The 22,511-nt window shown below is 44.0% G+C and overlaps 1 protein-coding gene across 2 annotated transcripts in view; it reads right to left on the bottom strand.

Annotated features, from left to right (window-relative positions):
* Window positions 1-22,511, bottom strand: part of LOC146207166 (monocarboxylate transporter 11-like) — a 70,248-nt gene that overhangs the window by 16,976 nt on the left and 30,761 nt on the right. The window lies entirely within an intron of this gene.

The raw sequence follows: 22,511 nt of genomic DNA, 5'->3' as shown, positions 1-22,511 counted from the left end.
AGAAACGGGGAAATATTTCCAACTCTACTTTCGATGAGATGAAAAATAAAAAGATCTGCATAGTTTCCACGATACAATGTTGTTTCAGGATGTCATCACCGCCTCATTTAACTTTCCAGTGGTTTACATTTTTCAGGCCGTGTTATTTCTTTACGGGCGGCGAAGAAAGAATTCGCGGATCATTTATGACAGCGAAAGGAATTCTCGCTCACACGAAGATATTCTTTAAAATGTCTGCTAAAGATAAAGAAATAGAGCTGAAAATGTTCAGTTCTCCCGTAACGCTTCGGTTTGTTCGACGCAGTTAACGTGTTGGATAAAATAAGAATCGGAGTAAAAAACGTTCTTTTTATGACTGTCACTTTGGTTGATAGCAAGGAAGAATTGGCGAGGCGTTCTCTGGGTAGCAATTTCTGCTGAAAAAGTGCATTCCATTCTTGTCCTATTATTCTTTTTTTAGTGTACATTGTATCACACTGTATAATACTATGAATTCCTCGGATGAAGCTGTCCCCGAGATTTAATTCAGGTTCACAAATAAAAGGATGAAATTTCGTTGAGCCTGTGACAAGGGCGAAGTTCGTTACTCCGGCATTACTGCATCTTAAAGGGTCCTATCGAAAAACACAACTAAAAAATATCTCGTTAAAGTATATATCCGCAGTATTTTCACCATCATCATCATCAGCAGCAGCAGAAGCAGCAGCAGCCTGACTATACCTACTGCAGGACTAAGGCCTCTCTCATATTTCTCCAATTAACCCGGTTCTGTGCTAGCTGCATCCACTTGACCCCTGCGAGCTTCTTAACCTCATCCGCCCATATAACTTTCTGCCGCCCCCTGCTACGCTTTACTTCCCTTGGAATCCAGTTTGTTACCCTAAACGGTCATCGATTATCCTTTCTTCGCACTACATGCCCTGCCCATGCCCACTTCTTGATTTCCACTGAATGTCATTAACTTGAGTTATTTCTCTGACCCACTCTGCACGCTTCCTATCTCTTAATGTTATGCCTACAAGTTTTCGTTCCATAGCCCTCTGCGTTGTCCTCAACTTAGGTAGAACTCTCTTGGTTAGCCTATAATAATACCTTTATTTTCCATCAGAGTGATGGGGGAGGCAGGGAGAGGCAGCCTCCACGTTTCAGCCCCATAGGTGAGGGCAGGTAAGATGCAACTTTCGTATACTTTCCCCTTGAGCGATACCGGTAAGCTGTTAGTCATAATCTGTGAGTGCTTGCCAAATGCGCTCCATCCCAATCTTATTTTTCTTGTTATTTCCTTTTCATGGTCCGGATCTGCGGTTACTACCTGTCCTAAGTAGACATAATCGCCCACTACTTCCAGTACTTCGCTACCTAATGTAAATTGCTGTTCCTTCCTGAGGCTGTTGAACATCACCTTAGACTTCTGCATATGATTTTCAAGCCTACCTTTCTACTCTTCCTGTCTAGGTCATCAATCATTCATTGCAGTTCATCCCCCGAATTACTTAGCAAGGCAATGTCATCAGCAAATCGCAGATTACTGAGGTATTCTCCATCTACCCTTATCCCTAACTGCTCCCATTCCAAATCTCTAAATACTTCCTCTAAGCAAGCTGGGAATAGTACGGGGAGATCGTGTCTCCTTGACCAACACCTTTCTTTATGGGAATTTTGTTATTTTCTTGCGACCAATTTTGTTTTTGTTACCATCAACCATTATTAATAGCTGATTTCTATATTACTAACAAGATTTTGTATACTACATAAATGTACTACGGGATTGCATACTAACTAAAATACTACAGAAGCGCAACTACGGTAATAGAGAAAGACCCTAAAGACACTGCAGAGAAAACTGTGTTCACAAAAAAATGACGAAGCATTTTATTGTAGTCCGTGCACGATTCTGTCTTATTTCTTTAGCTGGGGTTGTCTATAAGACGACAGGCAGGCTTCACTAAAATAACCTGAATGGGAAGATTTATCGTCCACACGGTGTATACTGGGCGGCGCTTTCACAGCGCAGAACCCTTTGTGCCCGAATGGTAAACGAAGGATGTTAATTTGTTCTGCAGCCGACGGAATGGCAGGCTTAAGAACTCCGCGTATACTTCCTGTGGTTGCTTTCGTTTTCTACACGTTTGTTCACGTACGATATAAATGTTTTTACGTACACTGAATTCCGTTTGCCCGAGCTCCGCGGTCAGAAAAAATGGCCCTGATTTATTCAAGCAGTGGTGTAAATATATGATCAACGGATCGCTCAGTGCTGGCATGGGAACTCTGGCACTCTAGTTTATTTCCCCTCGTGTTAATACACGTGATGAGAATCAATCTACTTGCAGGCGCTCTAATCTGCAATGAATACGCTGTTGAGCCTTCTTTTTTATTTCTTGATGTAGCAAAGTTGGCAAGTTGTTGCCTAAGCTAAGACCGTTCAACTTATTAACCGATGTTGCTTAGAACGTCTCATGTAATTGCCTACCGGAGCAAACAGAGAAAAGCCCACATCGCTTGGGAAAAATGAAGCGCTCTGTTCCACTGCCCGATTCTACTAAGCAGCTTTACTTTGAGCAGTACGGACGTGTTGTCCTCCCCTCCTGTCGAAGTTTCCGCAACGTGGCGTTTGTAACGATGCGATCGCGGCTAGAAACGCAGTTGTTCGGGAGAGCTCTTTTTAAATACCATTCATTGGGTTAGCCTAAATGGCTTTCTGTGGGCCGCCTTAGCCTGGGATGAATGTAGCGTGATAAAGCCGTCACCTGAAAAAGAAAAAGGAAAAGAGTACATTTGGCACCCCCTTTCAGGGGAGAACCGGTCCCACTCCTGGATCCTGAGTGAAACACGCTACGCCATGCAGGATGCGTTCATATAGGCTTGGTTAGAACGGGCCTTTATATCTATATGTCAGCCTGTTTTTCGTATAATGTGGTGTAGATTACGACATGCATGCTCAGGACTACGTGGGGACTCATACCAAAACAGGCGTGAAAGCCCAAGTGATAGCACGCGTAATTCACATTTCACCCTACCCCGCTAAATCGGCCGTCATATATATATATATATATTTTTTAATTGTCTTTCTCCGCATGGCCGAGTTGCCTACCTGCCGTCTCCTCGAGGGGCTCTCCTTATTCATCGCCGTACAATCTACCACTGATTTGCAGGACTGCCCGCCAAGCCGCACAAACCTATTCCTCTCAACCAGCAAACAAGCAAGAAGACCAGCAAAAAAAAAATTATATATATATATATATATATATATATATATATATATATATATATATATATATATATATATATATATATATATATATATATATATATATAAAAACTTACTTGACATTATTTTGACACGATTATTATTCGATGTGTCTGTGCAACTCAGGTGAATGAATGAAATGATTTTGAGAGAGCCCGACAGGACGCCAATTTTCGACTGCAATGTCGAAGCCAATGAAAAGGTCTTGGTGTCCGCACATACGAACAAAATAGCTTTTCGCAAATCCGAGTATCACGTATTCAGCAGCTACGTAGGATAAAAAAAAAAAGTAAAATAACTAGTTACTGCTTTTTTTTTTCTTTTTTTCACGAAATAAGTGGACATGTTATACTAGGCAACGGGAATGTTCTCAGCTAGAAAACGCAGGAGATGTTCGTTAAGCTGCTCTTTCATTCATGCAAAACGCATGGACTTACATGAAGGTGCCCAGAGCACTCAAGAGGCCTGTCGGCTCTAGATGTGTATTTATGACGCGACGCTGTCTACATGAAAACATTGAGAGCAATATACTTCCACTTTGTATATTAAAGCTATATTGAACCTAAAGCTAACAAAAACTCTTTGGATAGCAAATTTTGTGCCCAGCGTACGTTTCTATTGCAATGAGAACGGATATAATGCTTAGAAGGAGGTGTTTCCAACAGGGAAGGCAAAATTTTAATGTATGTTATAAGCTGTAAAATAAAATTCTGACAGTTACTTCTGTGAATGATTTTGTTTTTTCGTTTTTAACACATTTAGGATTAAGTAGGTGCCATTCTCGACAAGAGCGCCGGCAGTACTTTGCAACCAATCCCATCATTACACAGTAAGGGATTCTTTTGAATAACGAGCAGACACTCGAAACCGTAAATTGCAGAGCTCATCGTGAAAGCGGCGGTAATGGAACGGCTCGTATAGAGGACTTGCGCTACACTTTCGAGAAAACCTGATACTCTGGAACAGTGAAGGTGAACGAGCTGGGGAGAATTGACGCAATTGGATTAAAAAACTAATTCGCACACTGTCTGTGCGCCTTCGCAACCAGTGTGCAGGGATATCTCGTTCTTGCGTGTTTTGTTTAAAAACAAACTTGCACAGTGCATAGGGTGTTGGAGAAAATCTTCTATGACCTGCCCTTCGAGGATGGCCCTTAGCAAGAGTCGTTATGGTTTGAATCCGCCGGAGTCATACGACACCGACAGTAGAAAAGGAATAAATTATATTCCTCGGCACTAAGCAAAGTAGAGGTCGTTCTCATTCAAGGTAGAAAAAAAAATCGCCGTTGTCGCCTTTTTATTTCTGTTCGTGCTCATGCAGTATCATGAGAGAAGAAACTAAAATATCCCCATCCTTTGGTGAAGAGTTTGCACGCGCGAGCTCAAAGCATTGAATCTTCAGATGCTCAATTTTGTCGGGTAGACGGGCCAATAAAAACTGCGATTATCGTGCTACGCTGACTCCGTTTTATGTGCATCCAGATGGCATAGGTTTTTTTCCAGCGCTATACTCAGAGAGAGTAATATTTAAGTGGACAATGCGCACATAGAGAATTTTGGAGTCTGTTCCTTATTCAGATTTATTAAGATATTAATATATCAGAATACATAATCTTTGAATGAAAGCTTGTAAATTTGTGTATAAAGAGTATCTGTCATACTTATCGGTAGATACCTAAGGAAAGGAAGGTTGCAATGAAAGAAGAAGACCGGTCTTTAACGTGCACATCGCACAGCATTTGCCTCCATCGAATCGCGGCTGACAATTCGGGTTCAGTAGCTCCTAATGGATGCTTGGTAGCGCTGCTGAAGAAAACGCAAAAGCCATTCAGATCACCTCGATATTGTAAAGAACGAAATGATCACATGCGTAGTGATGAATAGCGCCGAATGTAGGGCGTTGGAAGGAAGGTTGGTGGTGACTATAAAATGGCTTTTCACGCGTAAGATTACTTGAGGCCTAAATCGAGAGTCCGGCTATTGGCCCGCGCGTTAAAAATTAGGGGCCAGCTCTTGCCTCTGCAAAATAATTTGCAGACTTCTTGTGCTCTTTCCTCAATCTCTGCTGCTTTCTTACAGATATTTAATTCTATTTGTTCCAGGTATGTGAGCTGTATAAATGGAAGAAAGTGTACCGGAAATCTATTTTCTTCTGTGTTGATAGTCTACAAGCGCAAATTGAATGTTCATTTCTTTCCTCTGTAAATCTGCTGCTTGCAAGTGCTATTCCTATAGCTTATATTGCTTTTTGCGGAGAGGGTGACAATGGACTACTTATAAACGCAAGCAGGAAAGGTGGTTTCTCCTGTGTGCTCACGTCTATAAACCATCTATGCGAGCCGATAGGTAAAGTTTTTTACTTGTCTTTCGTATGCAGTCACAAACGAAGTCTGCACGAACAGAAAGTAGTTCCTTTCTAGGCTCATCGCCTGCGGAAATGTCCGCACAAAATATCCCCGATAAAAAAAAAAAAAAAAAAGAACCTGTCGAACCACTAAATCTCGGATCCTCAGCCGATCACGCAAATCACTAGGCCAGGCCGGGCTTTGTTTTTCTTTATTACCGTCTTGGCAACACGACAATAAAAGCAACAATCACTTTCTGGCTACTGCACGATGACAGAATGGATTTAATGATTTCAGTTTGTCTACGACTGGCAGCCACTCAGATTGAGGATCTTGCTGCCCGAACACTTCCGGGCATGTGAAAAACCGACTGGCTCCGACTTGCTCTCCTGCAGACTTCTTGCGTGCGTCTGCTCCGTCTGCACGTTAAAGAAACTTGTTCCGCGCGCGTGGTTTCTCGCTTGTGCTGCGAGGCCGCTGTGAAATATTTTCTTCGTGTGCGTCCCGTGCTTTAGAGAATTGGTATTTTGCGCTTATCTCGTCAGCCAACATATTTTTTTTTTTTTCGTGGGGGAATAATCGCGCGGTGTACGAACTGAAAAGCCCTAACGGAGAGACTGAAAACAAAATCGACTTCGTACTGTGTTCTAACCCTAGCATTATGTAGGATGTAGAGGTAATCGGAAAAGTTCGATGCAGTGGCCACAGGATGATAAGGTTTCGAATCCCTCTATATTTGAAGAAGGAACGAAACAGATTAGTAAGGAAGATGTCTATCAACAAATTATCGGTGAGGGGAAAGGAGAAGGATTCAAAATATTTCTACAGACTAGATATTCAATTTTAACCGAGGATGAGGACCTTAGTGAAGGAGCCATGAGATACCTTCAGAGATACCTTCAGAGATGTCATTAGTGAGTGTGCTGTAGAAGTAGGCGGTGGGATAGTGAGAGAGAATACCGGTGAATTATCTCAGCAGAAGAAAGATTTGGTTAACAAACGCCAAAGTATGGAAGCTATCAACCCAACAGACCGGATAGAACTGGCAGAGCTATTAAGAAAGGGGTGCAAAGTGTCCGACATAAGGAAGAATAACATGCGAAATCGAGCGTGCTCTAAAGAACGGGGGCAGCCTTAAACCGGTCACACGGAATTAGGCATAGGCAAAAGTCAGATTTCTGCGCTAAGGAACAAGGTGAGCAATGTCATTACGAATATGGACAAAATAGTCAAAGCAGCCGAGGAGTTCTGTACTGACCTATACAGTAGTAGTGAGGACAATAATAATGAGGTTTGTAGTAGTGAAGAGAAGTCACACGTTCCGCCAGTGAGAAAAGACGAGGTTGAAAAATCTTTGGAAACTATAAAAAGGGGGAAAGCAGTGATTAGAACGCTTTTTATAGATGAACAATTCCAAAGTACAGAGTCTCTGTTCAGATTTAAATATGATGTGACGCTTAATATTGAGGAAGGCGTTTTCGATAGATTTACCTTTTTTGGAAGCCTGTGATTCTCTATTCTACTCTTGCATTTATAGCCCCCTCAAATCCTTTAATAGAAATCGGTCGTCTCCTTCCCGACCCTTCTGAAAGGAGATATGCGTGCTATCTTGAGGGAGACAAGAAAAAAAAATTCAGTTTGAAACATTTTATTGATGATATCAGCTGTGATGCTAGCTCTGTTAATTGTAATAATTGTATTTACACAGGTATGAAATGCGCGCGTTTCTTGTCTGTGTGTAAACCTATATTTCTCCCAATAATGTCTTAATCATAGAACAGGTATAAAAGGACCAGCAAATAAAAAATATTAAATAAATATTTGTAACGGCAAATATACAGTAAGGAAGTACTGCTGCTCGGAAATGTATCCGCTGTCTCAACGAGTTTTCCTCCTATAACGCTCGTGCAGCTTGGAACATGGCGGACATTACCGGTCCTGACAACCTTCCCTGTGGCGGCCTCTCAGCGCGCACGCCAGCTTCCCTTCTAACGGACGTTAAAAAGAGCAATAACAGTGCCGTCTTAAAGTAAAATTACAAATAATATAAGGTCAACGAGGTAGGACGCGAGGCGCCAAAATGATTAATGCCGACAGCTGTCAATGCCAGCCGGCGGACAAGCGTAGCCCGGGCTGGCAACGCTTCGTTTAGGACGCGGCGATGAGGAGCGAAGGAAGCGAAGAGGAAAACGAAAGAAGAAAGCGACATCAAACGGAAAGAGAAAAACGGCAGCGCCCCCCCGACGCGCGCCGTTGGCTGCTTGAGCAAATCAGGGAGCTGTGATTGATGGGGCCGAGTTTTATCGGCACGCATAGTGGTTGCCCATATTGACATTGTGCTCAGTCTTAGAAGAAAGAGAGATGCGCTGCTGGTTAAAGGGCTCCAGCAAACCAGGTAGGTTTTAACGTTCATGGTCTGCAAAACAGTTTGCACAAAGTGGTCGTCACAAAATGCTTATTGCTGCCCCTATAGGTACTACCTGCGTCAGTACTGCTTCAGCTGATTAAAGCGTCGTCTTCATTTCGGACACTGCACGCTAGTCACACATCACAGAAATCGAGCAATGTGAACAGTGCAATGAAATCACAAGTGTACGCAGTGAGGAGAGCTGCCATGACAAGCAGTTGCGACAGCAGGTGTCATTCAACGGCACGCAGAACCATGGAGCGTAAATGATGAACAATCGGAGCATTGTATTTTAACGCAACAGCGTTAGGTGTCAGCGTCGTCAGCGGTGTGAGCGAAAAATCGCGGACGTGGCGGGTGGTAGCTGGTAGATGACACAGTGAGATGGGTTGTGTGAGGTAACATGGCATGAGAATGTTGGGAAGAGCTGCCATCTCCTGTTGCCGGGAGGGAATAAACTTCCGGGGTTGTCAGGTGCTCTATTCCTAGGACAAGCTCGTACACCGCGTAGTAAAAGCGGATTATTTTGATGGCAGGGTGGCCGCCTTCCACCGGTACCTTCATAACATGCTACCTTGGTACTGTATGGTAATACGAGTTTGAGATATTAGACACAATTAAATGAATGGTAAATGAGCGAGCAGACCAGAGATAAACAACGAATTAGCGCGCACAGGCGGACCTTAAATCTCTCCAATAATTTTTATTAAACTTTCAAACTTCAGCATGGGCCAGAGCAAACTTTTATACCAAGAAGCAATGAAAAAAGTGTTCCAAGATAGCGTTTCATAACGCTCCAAGCATGGAAATGTTCGGCGAGTTATAGTGAACAGGTTTCTCCGAGGCACTAAACTCGTTCAAAACTGAGAATGGTCGCCACTGGACGCTCTTTCTAGCACGATTCGTTGGAAGCGTTTCAAGGTATTAAATGTGGCTAAGCTGTATTTTCGATACTAGGCGTTTTTAAAACATCCTGAAAATAACGGGCCAGAACATAAAGAAATGAGACGCGCTGTTCTTTACATTTTCATGCGATCATTCTTCATCGTCTGGTCCTTCCGTGCCATTCTGAAATGACCTAGGCTCCCGTCACCCGCACAAGGGTAATTCCGTTCTTAACAGGCTCGCCCATAAAGCGCTACAGCAGCGGAGACAAGGAGAGGCCGCCCTTTGCCCAGATGTTCTCATGCACCTCTTTGACATTATCCTTCTCCCTGAAGAAACTAGAGGCTTCGTACGTTCCAACATTTTACGCCAGCATCCAACTCCATACAAGCCTCATACTACCATCGTCGTAAAACAGAAGACTACCGACACCCCTCGTGTAACTTGCGCAAGGACTTCTTTGAACAAATCACCACGCTTTAAGCTTGCAGAACATATTTTCTTATATCACATCAACGCAGTAACTGTGAGATTGCGACAATTAGAAAAGTGTTATCCGAGCAGGTTGTTTTTAAGCTTGCTGACAAGGTTTGCAGGTTGCAAGGTCCCTCACTGCTGTGGTGGATTGCAATAACGCTACCTCGGACTGTATAGGAATACGCTGGAACACCGAAAACGTCGTGTCACTGTTAGCAATAATACCAATACGAGCCTAATGGCAAGTGGAGTAACAATATACTTGCGTTTATCACAATTTTAATTTGCCATATGAACGTGCATTATACATGGCATCCGATTACAAACTGAATGCAAGCAAGTGTACTTGCAATATTCATAATTCTACATGCCTGGAGAAAAAAAATAAAGTAACCTGCGTGTACCCCTTATCCGCCTACGGAAAGGGTTTTATCCATTAAAAAATAAAAATGACAAAGCAGCGCTGCAGCAGATGCGCCCCAAAAGCTCTCTCCGTTCTTGACCTGAATTCCATACTCGTCTGTTATTTATGACTATAGCTCTCGAGGTCATTTACGACCTCGGCAGGGCCAGCAGCTTTTCGCACCATCTATCGCATCTCGTCACGCTTGACGGTAACTTTAGTTCCCGCTAAGATTTTTACGCGGCAACCCAGAAAAAATACGGAGAAAACGAAGACGGCAAACGACAAATTGCCGTTTGTGGTGCGATTCTTGAAACGAGAAATGTGTCCTTAAATTTTTCTCATCGTTTTTCCTCGCTTCTAAACCCGGAAGAACCTGTGTTGCGCAGCATCAGCTTTCGATGAGTTCCTTTCGCATCGAGTCATGAATATTACTTCCTCCGTACGAGTTGCCGGCAGCGACGGAACTTTGGATTCGGAGGAGCGCTCCGAGCTTTATTTGGCATTTGTGAATTTTATATCGTATTTTTCTTTATACGACCTCACAGCAATGCCTGGCCTCAGAAGGTGGACTTGAATGCCAATTCGCTCAGAAGTGGTACTCCGTATGCTTGCGCTGCTGAAACGAAATGCCTATTCCGCGTGTACAGACCACGTGTACGGCGTCAGAGAAGACGGTATTATTGCTTTTTATTTATTTTTTGGTTGTTCGTTAACTTGCACTCGTACCAAATGCTGCGATGATTCTGTATACGCATGCAGCTGGAGTAGCGCCATGACCGTTCATCCTGGCTCAATAACTCCTCAAAGTTCGCGTCAAACCTATAGTGATGGATGCGCCTATGCTCTCAAATAAATCCAAATGAAGAATTGCTCTGTGGCGTTCATTGTGGATTTTAGACGACGCTCTCTAATCTGTTGCTTTGATCCACAAATTAAAATAAAATGCTGAAACGTGACTCAGGCAACAGTTGGGACAGAATGATGAATGTTTGTGTGCATTTTCTGACATGGTAATTTTAAACGCCGTTACGTTCACCGGAGGAGTAGCAACGTACGTCCGCGATGAAGGGATTTCAGCATAGCGCCCTCTCTTCCTTCCCTGGTGTTAAAACTAAATATTTATTTTATGCATGAAAGGACAGTCAAGCACTGCACCGTTAACCTAGTCGTTTTAAGAGCAGCGGGTACAAACTAGTTCGATGAGAGGAGAAAGAGAAAGGGTTACAATAAATTAACAGAAGCGAAATATTCATCAACATATCACACGCCGAACAGTACTAACATTGAAGTTCCCGATAAGAAAGACCCCACATATTATGTAATTCATCAAACAGTTATTCAAGACTGAAGGGAGAATGTAACACAATTTCACAGGAAGTGAAACGAGATATATGCCCAACTCCTTCTTTCTGGAGATTGTGATGGATAATACGGTGCTGTACGGTGCAGTAGCGCTTGAATTCTACGATTAGATAAACTTTTCTGTAGTTTGTAGTTCAAAGTTATATTGCACTGCGTGAAGGTATATATATATATATATATATATATATATATATATATATATATATATATATATATATATATATATATATATATATATATATATATATCAGAAAATTAAAGGGCTAATGAGAGGCTCGTTATGATTCAATTAAGGAAGCCAACAGTCTATGAGAGTCCAAGGTAAACGGATGGGGATATTATTATTTTCTTTTTCTAAGTGTTTTGTAGTTGATCTTGACCAGAATTAGTCCTCTGATGATTTTAGGGAGAAAGAATATAAATGCAAAGGGGAAGGAAAAACAACACGACCACATACATTTTGCTCTTTTAATTATATGTATATATGAAATATATTGCGTATACAAAATTTGAGGAAAAATGCCTAGTTTATGTCCATATGGTTCATTGCAGATGTGCCGGACGTTCTTTAGGAAATGAATGTGCTCTAGAATCGAGAAAGAGGCATTCCATCACGATATTATCTTCAAGATAAACATGAGGCTGGACGGATTAGCATATTTTCGCTAAAAGCAGACAGAGGCCAGAATGCACACACTCAAGCAAAAAAGAAAAACGCCCACCGCGTTTGCTTCCGCCCTGTAATTCGCACTTACGAAATAAATGACCTTTATTCCATACAAGCAGCGAAAGTGATAGTCATCGAGTCATTGTCTACTGAGCAAACACTGTATCAACGTAAAAAAAAAAAAAAAAAAAAAAAATTCTTCCATGTTTCTGCAGCCGCCTATGAAAAAGCGTTTTGGTCTCATTTCGATTCTACGGGTACTTGTTTGTTTAACAGTTTTGCGAAAAGTGCACGGAGACCACTAAAAAAAACAACCTTTAAGTGCTTAATGGAGGGTGGTGGATTTACTCGAAAAGTGTCTATCTCCAAAATTGGTCAATTTGTTCACGTCATGGATCATTAGAGCGTTCCCAAATTAGCATACTGGTATTTAATCGTGCGCTCACGTGTGAACCAACTCCGCGCATATACAACCTGTAATCATTGCTAGCAGTCGCCTGTAGAAACCCCTGCTATTAGCAAGGCAAATCTGCTCATCGACAAGAGACGCGACGGCACGAGCAGAGTGGGAATAAGTTAATGGGCAGCAAGCGGGCTTCCCCTATAAGGTATGAACCTTCCCACGATGCTCATGCAGTGCAAGTCTATCCATGTCCCCGCCAATGCTACTCATTTCGCGAAGTCGTCCCCTAGCACCACCTGTAAAACCTCTTCTATTACTTCTCTTCGTTAGCCATATCTGATCCTGAAAGACGCACATATACATGGATTTCAAGAGGCAGAGGAGAGGAAGGAATGGCCACACTTCACTCTCCCATGCAAGCAAGCCACACCCATGTCACTCTCGCAACCATGCTGTAAGATGTGGTTACCCGTGAGCTACTCGCGAAGTGCTGTGTAATATCGTTGGGTGCCTTCATATGTGGGAAGATACTGCAGATATAAAACACGCTAGCTCTTAAGTCTGCGTGGGTATCTTATACGTCAGTTAGAGCCCATTAATTTCGAAGACAACAGTGATTAGCGCGTACCTGACCAGGCTTTAGGTTAATTGCGGCTTCTGCGGAGGATGTAATCGACGCCCGTCTAATATTTCATCGTGATATACTGTCTGTGAAGAAGTACAGAACTGTTAATTGACCCAGGTTCTCTACATCCGCTTTTCTACTTAATACACTCGCTCACCAGGTTAATTGAACGGCCTCGGACCATGATGGCTTCTTGATAGCACACCTTGATGTCTCTTTCAATCTAGCTATGCAGCCTTTTCTAATATTTTTTTTTTTTTTTTACAGTTCTATCGATAATTTGGGAAGAAGTAATAGCAGGATAAACTAATCAAGTCAAAATGAGATCCTTTATTATTGGTCGGGCGCACTTTGCAACCTCTAATCTAAATGCCTTGAGTATCCCCAAAACCGCCTTTTCTTGAACACTACAACCTGCTCCTCGCCCAGGGCTTCTTTCCCTGAAGGTGTGTCGGCACTGTACAGATAGCGACACCTATATATACCCAGGCACACGTCGACTGGAAATACCCAAGACCCTGTGTCCACTGCTCAAGCTCTGTTTGAAGGGTTCGTGACTCGCCAGCGTATTCGCTCCCGTCACACTACAGCTGTCAATCAAACTGACGACGCCAGCAATGGCTGTGCTCTATTAAAGCCTTTACAGGCTATGAGTGTCCTTCCGCAGAAAGTGTTCCATACACGAATAAACATTATACACCTCTAATTTTAGAGTGTTTCAAATAATTTACAAGGCGCTAATGAGTCAGTAAGCATTCAGCCACAGTTCAGTAAAAATCGCGCAAAAGACTCAACAACCACAGTTTTCGCCTCATCTCACTTTAGTGGTCCAAAGTAACCCCTCGAATTTTTACTTCCCTCTTACCTCCCCACTTTTGATAGGCTGAGCTGCCCAATGCGACAGACGCATTCGCTCTAATAACACCGCGCCTGTCCTTATTGGCATAAGTGTAGAATTTGTATATGCATGTAGCAGCAGTGCTTGCGTTTGTCGCTTCGGCAGGCATGCAGATATGTATGTGCGTGCGTGCGTAAATGAATGTGTGCCTGCACATAGTTCCCGTTGCATGTTTAGGTTTTCCTTCAAAATCAGGAAAACAGCAGGCTCTGCCCTGATATCAGACAAATCTGTGCAGCCGGTACTTAATGTTTCCGCTGGGTGTAAATAAGTATGTATAATCTGGCCATTTTATATATATATATGTGTATATATATATATATATATATATATATATATATATATATATATATATATATATATATATATATATATATATATAGCATAAGTAAATAGACGTACTTGGTTGCTAGAGGTTACATACAAGTGAAAAATTGCTTCATACTGTTTCCAAGTTTATTTGTAGTCGACGTTTCGGCAGGAGCCCTGTCTCAAGTCTTGAGAAAGGCAGGGCTCCTGCCGAAACGTCGACTACAAATAAACTTGGAAACAGTATGAAGCAATTTTTCACTTGTATATATATATATATATATATATATATATATATATATATATATATATATTGTGAGGCAGAAGGACGCACCAGCAAATTCACCTTTCCATTTCAGATAAGCAGAAGCAGCAGCCACCGACTAGCCACAGCTCAACACTTCGTCTTCTTCCCACGACCCGCCGATGACCGATGATGATTACGCTCAGATGAAGATAAAGTTCACTCACAGTGCTTGCAATATATAACAAATACCTCACCACGCAGATAAGTTTATTTGCAGCGGAAGCCTCGCTACGGCAGGTAGTTCGAACCTTCACCTTCAAGTGACCTTGACAGATACTGCGCCTTTCCTTTCTTATAAACTAATTTACAATTGGAGCTAAATGTTCACTACTCTAGGTAGAACCAGTCTTTGCGTGGCACTAAATTTCAACTTCAAGAAGGTTTCACCTCCCTTTCCCTCTGAACTGCCGAGTGTATAAAAGGTGGGGAAGGGTGGCAGATCTCCCCTGATGGGGCTGGTACAGGTGGGTCACCGCCGCTTGCGGCGGGGGCTAGCCTGGCACCGAATTTTTATCTGTTCTAGGCCGTCATTGCACACGCCACCGCTGGTGGTGGACGACGGCTGTTCTTGCGGCGCGCGTCTTTCTTTCCCTCTTGCTTTTCTTTCTTCTCTATTTTCTCTTCTGTCTGCACGAGGCGGCGGAGGTGGCTCAGCTACAGAGCCAGTAGCAGGTCCGTGCATTTTCTTTTCCTTCTTCCTACAGCCACAACAACAGAAGGTTTCTCGCTCCGTCACTTCAAGGGACCTTTACCTATAAAGTGTGGGTGTCCACCCGAAGTATGCAGCGCTTTCGTTTCCCCAAAAAGTCGCCAAGAAAAGGAACTTGTGTGGTTGGTTTGTGGGGTTTAACGCCCCAAAGCGACTCAGGCTATGAGAGACGCCGTAGTGGAGGACTCCGGAAATTTCGACCACCTGGGGTTCTTTAGCGCGCACTGACATCGCGCAGCACACGGACGCCACTCCGTTTCGCCTGCATCGAAACACAGCCGCCGAGGCCGGGATTCGATCCCGCTTCCTTGGTCGCCGTGGGTGACTGCCACAAAGACCCAAAGCGTGAAACATCTTTCGTGCCAGTGGCAGAAGAAAGTTTTGACACATGGAGTTGCACCAATGCCAAGCAAAGACACAGTAGGGTGCCAGTTTACACTTGCTTCTCCAGCTCAACACGAAAATGCAGATAAAAAAGATAGAAACCAAGTCTCACTACTTCACGGACCATCGTAGCGTATACATGGTATAAAGACGAAACTACAATTTGAACCACTGCTTAAACGTGTGCTTAATCACAAGCTCGTCCACACGCGTAGCCGTGCAAATGAAGCTTCCGCTTCCTTCCATGTTTAACCAGAGCTAAACCACAGCAACGTATTATTTTTTTTTTTTTTTTTGCGCCACAAAATTCTGCACTTCTCATCTTCTTTTTTCAAAGCAGCGATCCTACATTGGATCACTCTCCGCTTCTTCGGGCTCGCTATCATGCGCACGTGCATGAGAAAACCCCTATTACTACCAGGCAGGGCTGGTCTCGAGGCAGCGCGCGCTTCTTCTTACGGCCTTCCCAATCGGTCTGTTTCCACCTCCCGCCACACCTCTGTGGGGTCGCCACCTCCCCGTCGCTCCAAGGTACATAAACGCTGTCCACCGTCCATGCCCAAAGAGTGTGGGCGCCCTTCCCTGCGTGTGCGTGTGCGTGTGCGTGTGCGTGCGTGTGCGTGTGCGTGTGCGTGTGCGTGTGCGTGTGCGTGTGCGTGTGCGTGCGCGTGTGCGTGTGCGTGTGCGTGTGCGTGTGCGTGTGCGTGTGCGTGTGCGTGTGCGTGCGCGTGTGCGTGCGCGTGTGTGTGTGTGTGTGTGTGTGTGTGTGTGTGTGTGTGTGTGTGTGTGTGTGTGTGTGTGTGTGTGTGTGTGTGTGTGTGTGTGTGTGTGTGTGTGTGTGTGTGTGTGTGTGTGTGTGTGTGTGTGTGTGTGTGTGTGTGTGTGTGTGTGTGTGTGTGTGTGTGTGTGCGCGCGTGCGTGCGTGCGTGCGTGCGCGCGCGCGTGTGTGTGTGTGTGGGGGGGGGGGGGGGGGGGGGGGGGGTGTACCTTCATCATTCGGCCTTCTTAGTACAGCAATCAACCTTCGGCGTCAGTGATAAGCGGCGATATAAGCAGTTCTTGCCTTGCTTGGCAGTGGGCCTTTTGTTGGTTGTGGGAACACGTGTTTATCTTGGATTGCTTTGACATCTGATTTCACTTTGTTATATATGCAAGTACAGTTTCTCTAATAAAACTAGTTTGAAGATTGCGCTCTATTCTGTCATCACGTCTCTTTCTTCTTCTATTTGCTGCTCAAGTTTATTCCTTTTGCACATACGCATGGTTTGCGGCAGGAGGGCGTGTGCTTCTGGTGTGGACGCAAGAATCTCAGCGCGGAGCACATGACAGCGCTTGTTAACTCTCCACGAATGTGCGCCGCCCCCTGTCTGGAAGGCGAAGGAAAGAAAGGATGCGATTAATGCATAACGCGCACTTTCAGAACATGAGTTAAAAATGTGCGTTGGCCATTAAAAGCGCGTACCTTACGTTTGCTGTGCATCAGACTGGTTCGACAGCCTTCTTCTGGGCCCATAGATGCATCCTAAACAGAACAAGCGGCCCTTCCAAGTGGTATACCTAAGAATAGCTGAGATAGCCTTCATGCATATGTGAATGTTGTGGAAGGTACGGCATTGCTGCTCAGCAAGTATCATCGCCCTTTATGGTTTCATTTATGTTTTCACGGTAGCAAGTTATGAGCGAGAGCTGAGTAGAACGGTGAAAATAGCACAGATCCACGCATATGCAGTTTCAATTGTTTAATATGGTCTGATGCCCGCATCACTATGGAGCCACTATAGATAACGCTATTAAAGTTATTCTTGGAAAATGGAAGAACTCTTAGAAGAACACAGCTTCTAGTCGTGCCTCGACCCGCAGAGAAAAAGTCGTAGGAGTGTTGGGTTCGTTTTATTTTATTTTATTTATTTAGAGCATACTGCAGGCCTACAGTAGGCCCAAGCAGGTGGGGCGAATACATAATATATGCAAAAAGAACAGGATTAGCAAAATTGAAAAATGTTAAAATACAAGTTGTAACACAAAATACAACAATAAATACAAGGCTCATATGCAAAATACAAAAAGTAAACGTAGAAATAAATGGCTCTCAAATTAAATGCTATGACGAAAACATTGAGTCAAAAGAATCAGCTCTGGTTAAAAGATCTGGCGGACACCTGTTCCACTCCTCAATGGTGCGTGGAAAAAATGAGTATTTAAAGGCGTTAATCCTAGCACTGTAAGGGGTTAATGATTGTGCATGATGATTTCGTGTTTGGCGCGTAGTGTTAGGTTTAAGGAAGGGGTCTGCATTCACAGACAGTTTATGGTTTTTCAGTAAGAAAAGTAGTTTCAGTCTGAATTTTCCGGCGCAGCTGTATCAATACCGTGAGTTCTCATGAGTGTCGTTGGTGAGTCAGTTACACGATACTTTGAAAAAATAAAACGGACGGCTTTGCGTTGAATCATTTCAAGGGCCTCGATGTTACGTTTAGTGTAGGGATCCCAGACGGTGCACGCATATTCTAGTGATGGCCTTATTATTGAAAAGTAGGTTAATTTTTTAAGTTCAGGTGCGGCAAGTTTTAGTTTGTCTAAGAAAGCAGAGTTTACGAAAGGCTGAGGAGCATACATTTGATACATGTTTATTCCAGCTAAGGTTTTTCGTTATTGTAACTCCTAGATATTTGTACCTTCTGACTTCGGTCAGAAGGTGAGATTAAATATTGTAAGAAAATGAGAGGGAAGCCTTTTTGTTAGTTATCTTCATGTATACAGTTTTCCTTGCTGTACGAACATTTGGAAGGGCGGCCGTCGCGGCAGCCGAATCAAACATTACCTTATCCATTTTACTCTATCGCCCATATCTTCTAATGACCTCTAATTTGTATCCCCTAGCCTCTCGTTGATGTACAGCCTACGGTTTAAACGCATTCAAAAAGTCACTTTTTTCATTTCCTTCTATCGACATACCCGGTATCACTCAATGAGAGAACATTTTTTATCGCTCAGCAGTTCATCGCGAGAAATTCGTTAAAATTCTGATCTTAACTAGTTGCTATGACCAGGCGCTTCAATTGAGCTTTTTGTTTTTTCTTCAGACGCATTGTCTGTCTAATCCATTATTAATCACAGAACCGGGTTAATTGGAGAAATATAGGAGAGGCCTTTACCCTGCAGTGTGTATAGTCAGGCTGATGATGATGATGATGATGTGTTGTTTCACGTTATTTACGACTGTCAAGAGCAAAACATGAGGACAGAAAGTGTTGGTTTCAGCGGACAACTCTGCTATCGCCACGCGCCGCCAGTGAAAGCAACTTATAGAATTCTTTCCTAGGTCTTCCCTAAGTTTTGGGAATGCATCTGCTTTCAGAATAGGAGGAAGTATCGAAGATATATGCCAGTGCGATTCTCATCAGTCAATCTGAGACAGGTCCATGCAGAACAACCCAGTCGGCAAGCAGACGGAATCATGAGCATCTGTCGTCTGCATTTGCCATGCTGCCAACCACCGGCATATACGAAAATACAGATAAATGCAGATGATAGTCTAAAGAGCACACGCTACAAATGCCAGGTTGCAGGTCCTAAAGGGAGGTACAGGAATAAGTTTACGTGAGCTATCGATGCATCTTTAAGCGCCGCCATGAAACGCTTTGTGTGTTTTCACGGCCACAGTTGCTTCGTGACTACAGATGCTTATTTTGAGCTCGACATTCTCCCGCGGCCGTACACGACCGATTAGGCAGTTGTGCATGTTTGCTTCTGCTTTCACTTTCTCTGCAACGCTGATGTTTCAATAGATGGGCGACGATTATGTGGCCTTTCTGCGACTTGAAAACCAAGTAAACGAAAAACAGCAGCAGCCTGGATACAGTGTGTACGAAGAAGACATATTTCAACGACCGTTTGCTTAAATGTTGTGCTAAGATTAAACGAGGGCGTTTTGCCAGAACCAATTTGCGGTCATGTTTGCCTATCGCATGAGTGTGCAGCAAGAGCAGCCATAAGCGTAAAAGAAACGCATTCGGCGACCGTAGTTCGCTTCGTGAAGCAGCGGTCGTATCTGAACACGAGGAGGGGAAATCCAGGCGATGTATACAAACAAGCAGAAAGGTGTAGAATGGACACTAGTAGCAGCGCAGCGGAACTTTTTTTAGCGTTTGTTTCCTACGAAATAGAAAAACGTAAAAGCGAATAAGGAATTCGGTATCCAGCTTGATGTGTTTATCAGGAAAGAGCAATCCAATTATCCAACGCCGTATGAGGCGAAACAATTGTGTATGTCCGACCGAGAATGTCTCGCCCATTAAAGCGTTCAAAACGGGAGAGCAACATGGAAACTTGCGCTGGTACCACTTTCCGGGGTCCCTTCATGTTATGAAAGCGGAGGATGACAAAACTTGTTTGTCTTATAAGAGGCGTGGGCGCAGTTTGCTGTGCATGGGTTATACCTGTTGCAGAATTTCCTACTAACATAGTGCTTTCTGGACAGCCTGCAGTCACCTGTACTACGGGCTCATGGCAAATATGAAGAAGGTAGGGAGCCGCATTGCAGTGTTAATGAATATATGCGTGCGTCCACTATAGCGCGAGTAAGCACGGGGTTGCTTAACGATAGCATGAAAAATGATAAAAATGGGCAGCACATTGTTATCAAACACAGAGTAATTGTATGTGTGCCAAATACACACATCCACAACTGCTCGGCAGAACCCGCCGATGCTGATAACCGCGCAGCTCAAATTTAAAAAGCCATGCACGCTCATCAACGCATTTCCGGATGATCTGGCGTTCGCTCTGGGCCCTGCAGTACCGCGCCCTTTAGTGTTAAGCAGCAACGTCGTGGAAACTGCACGCGTGCGAGCGAAAAGTGCTTCGACGAATGAGAAGCGCGTGGCACGAGACACGCGCATTCCACACAATCCGGGCGATCGCCTGGGACCGGGTCACGGAGCTCGAGGCAGCAACGTGCGGGGCTATTTTCGGGACTCTAGGTGGAAGGATTTCGCCCGTGTCACGGCTCAGGGGCGTCAGCATTGTAAAGAGCAGCCGGCTGAAGTCGACCCCATCTGCGACATTGGCGACAGCGGCCGTGGTGGAAATGTTGAAACAACAGAGGAATTAGTGCGGGCGTCTTCGAGCGTGGCCTACAGGCCTTGGTGCTGAAAACAAAGAGCATTGCAAAGCTATACGCGTACAGGGGCGGTGTTTTATCCGAAAAGGAACATGAGGCAAAAGACAGTTCCATCAAGGAGGATTCGAAATGCACGGAAAGAATTGCTGGCAGGAGGAGTAAACGAAAAGGTAATCGGAGCTTAAATGAGCCTCGTTAGGATTCGTTCACGTTGCGCTGATTGTTTGCAGTTTGGTGTTAAGGCGCTTCATAACTCTACTTTCATCAGTGACGGATGCTGGATAGTTGTTGCAATATCCTTGAATAATCGAATGGGACACTACCTCAGTTTACAAACTAAAGCGGATAAGCGTTCCCACAAACTACTATACTAATTTGATACCTGTGAGAAATCCGTTATCTTAATTTACATTATTGAGTTCAACTACCTCAGTCTTTCATATATATCACGTTGGTCCCTGAGCATTTTTTTTCTGCACATAAACTGCATATCCCTCTCAGTGACGTAGTCTGAGTAGCAGGATAAAAATAGTGAAAAAAAGAAACAATGACAGGTTACCATAGGGTGCTGTTATACCAGTTTGACCTTCCTTTCTTGAAAGCAAATTCGCCTAATCATTCAAGCTCACTTCCGCATAGTTTCCTCTTCGAAATGAAAATACTACAGCGTGCAGCCGGTTACTGTAGTATAGTATTCCGCAAAACGACTGCAGGGATTTCAGGCACCTGGCGTCGTTTCCGGGCTTGTCCGCACAAATCCCCTGCGCTTAGCACAAACAGCTACACACGCTCCAAGAGCGAAGAGGGTGCAGGTGCAAGGAAAGCAGCAACACGAACGGGAAAGAGACAAGAGAGCGTACAAACAAGTCTCGTCGTTCCCTGAGCACAGGCTTGGCTCTCCTCCCGGGAAGCGGCTTTGGGTGGTAAGTAATTGCAATCTAATTAGTCCCAAGGAACGCTCGTTACGGCAGCTGCAGCGTGCGGTTTAGGCCGGCCGAGAGGCGAGCAGCGAACCTCGACCGCCACGTAACGCGATATACTTTCACGCAGCGAGCAGTCATTACGCTTGGCTGTGTCTCTTCGGGACGGAAGAGCTATACGGTATTATTACGCAGCGTGATTACAGCGCGCTGAAAGGCTAGTCGTGAGGCCGCACTCTCGTTGAGACCCTTCAACGCCGCAGCAATTATTGTATATACTGCCGCATGTGACGTCACTGGTCACGTAGTGTCGTTTGCTCACAGAGCCTAGCTGAGCAACTGCTGTTACGCGTAGCAATTTTTAGCAGCCCCGCCTCTTAAACTACTCCTTGCAATTCTTGATAGAGCATTAAAGGTAAGCCTTAGTCTGCTCTACAAAAACGTATACGGCTAAGCAGTACAATAGTTGAAAGAAAATTACTGGTCTGACATATCTCAAAACGCTTAGGTGGCACACGAATACTGTCTGGTTTGATATTTTTTCCATTACTTTTCTGCTGGCGAGGAACATGACATTACTTCTAACTCATCGACATAACATTAATATATCTTGCGAGAAGAGCATTCAGCTCTTTCTACAGATCAGTGATCATTTTTCATTCTACGGGCTGAAGTTGGTGTCACAATGTGGCTTGCAGTAACACGCTGCTTGTTTGGGTCATCGCTTACGATAAGTTTGAAATTCATACACGCGGTACATTCAGCCAGCCAGCCAAGCATTGTGTGCACTTTCAAGACAACCGTAGTTCTTTAGACCTAATGATTAGCGGATCCTGACGCAATCAACCCTTAAAAGAAATGTTACGAAAATTAAACGAAACTTTACGGAGAAAGAGAGAAAAATGATTAAATTGGGACGCCGTAACTGTAGTGGAGCTCTAAGGATTCTATAGCCAAGATATGCATTAATCACTTTTACGTCTTGCATTTGCACACCAAACGGTATGGTTTAGTTTGGTTTGTGGGGTTTATCGTC

This window comes from Amblyomma maculatum, chromosome 1 (assembly GCF_055883805.1).
Source record: "Amblyomma maculatum isolate TAMU_Amacu chromosome 1, ASM5588380v1, whole genome shotgun sequence".
NCBI lineage: Eukaryota > Metazoa > Arthropoda > Arachnida > Ixodida > Ixodidae > Amblyomma > Amblyomma maculatum.
Note: the sequence above shows the minus strand (reverse complement) of the source record. Positions and strands in the feature narration are given on the sequence as shown.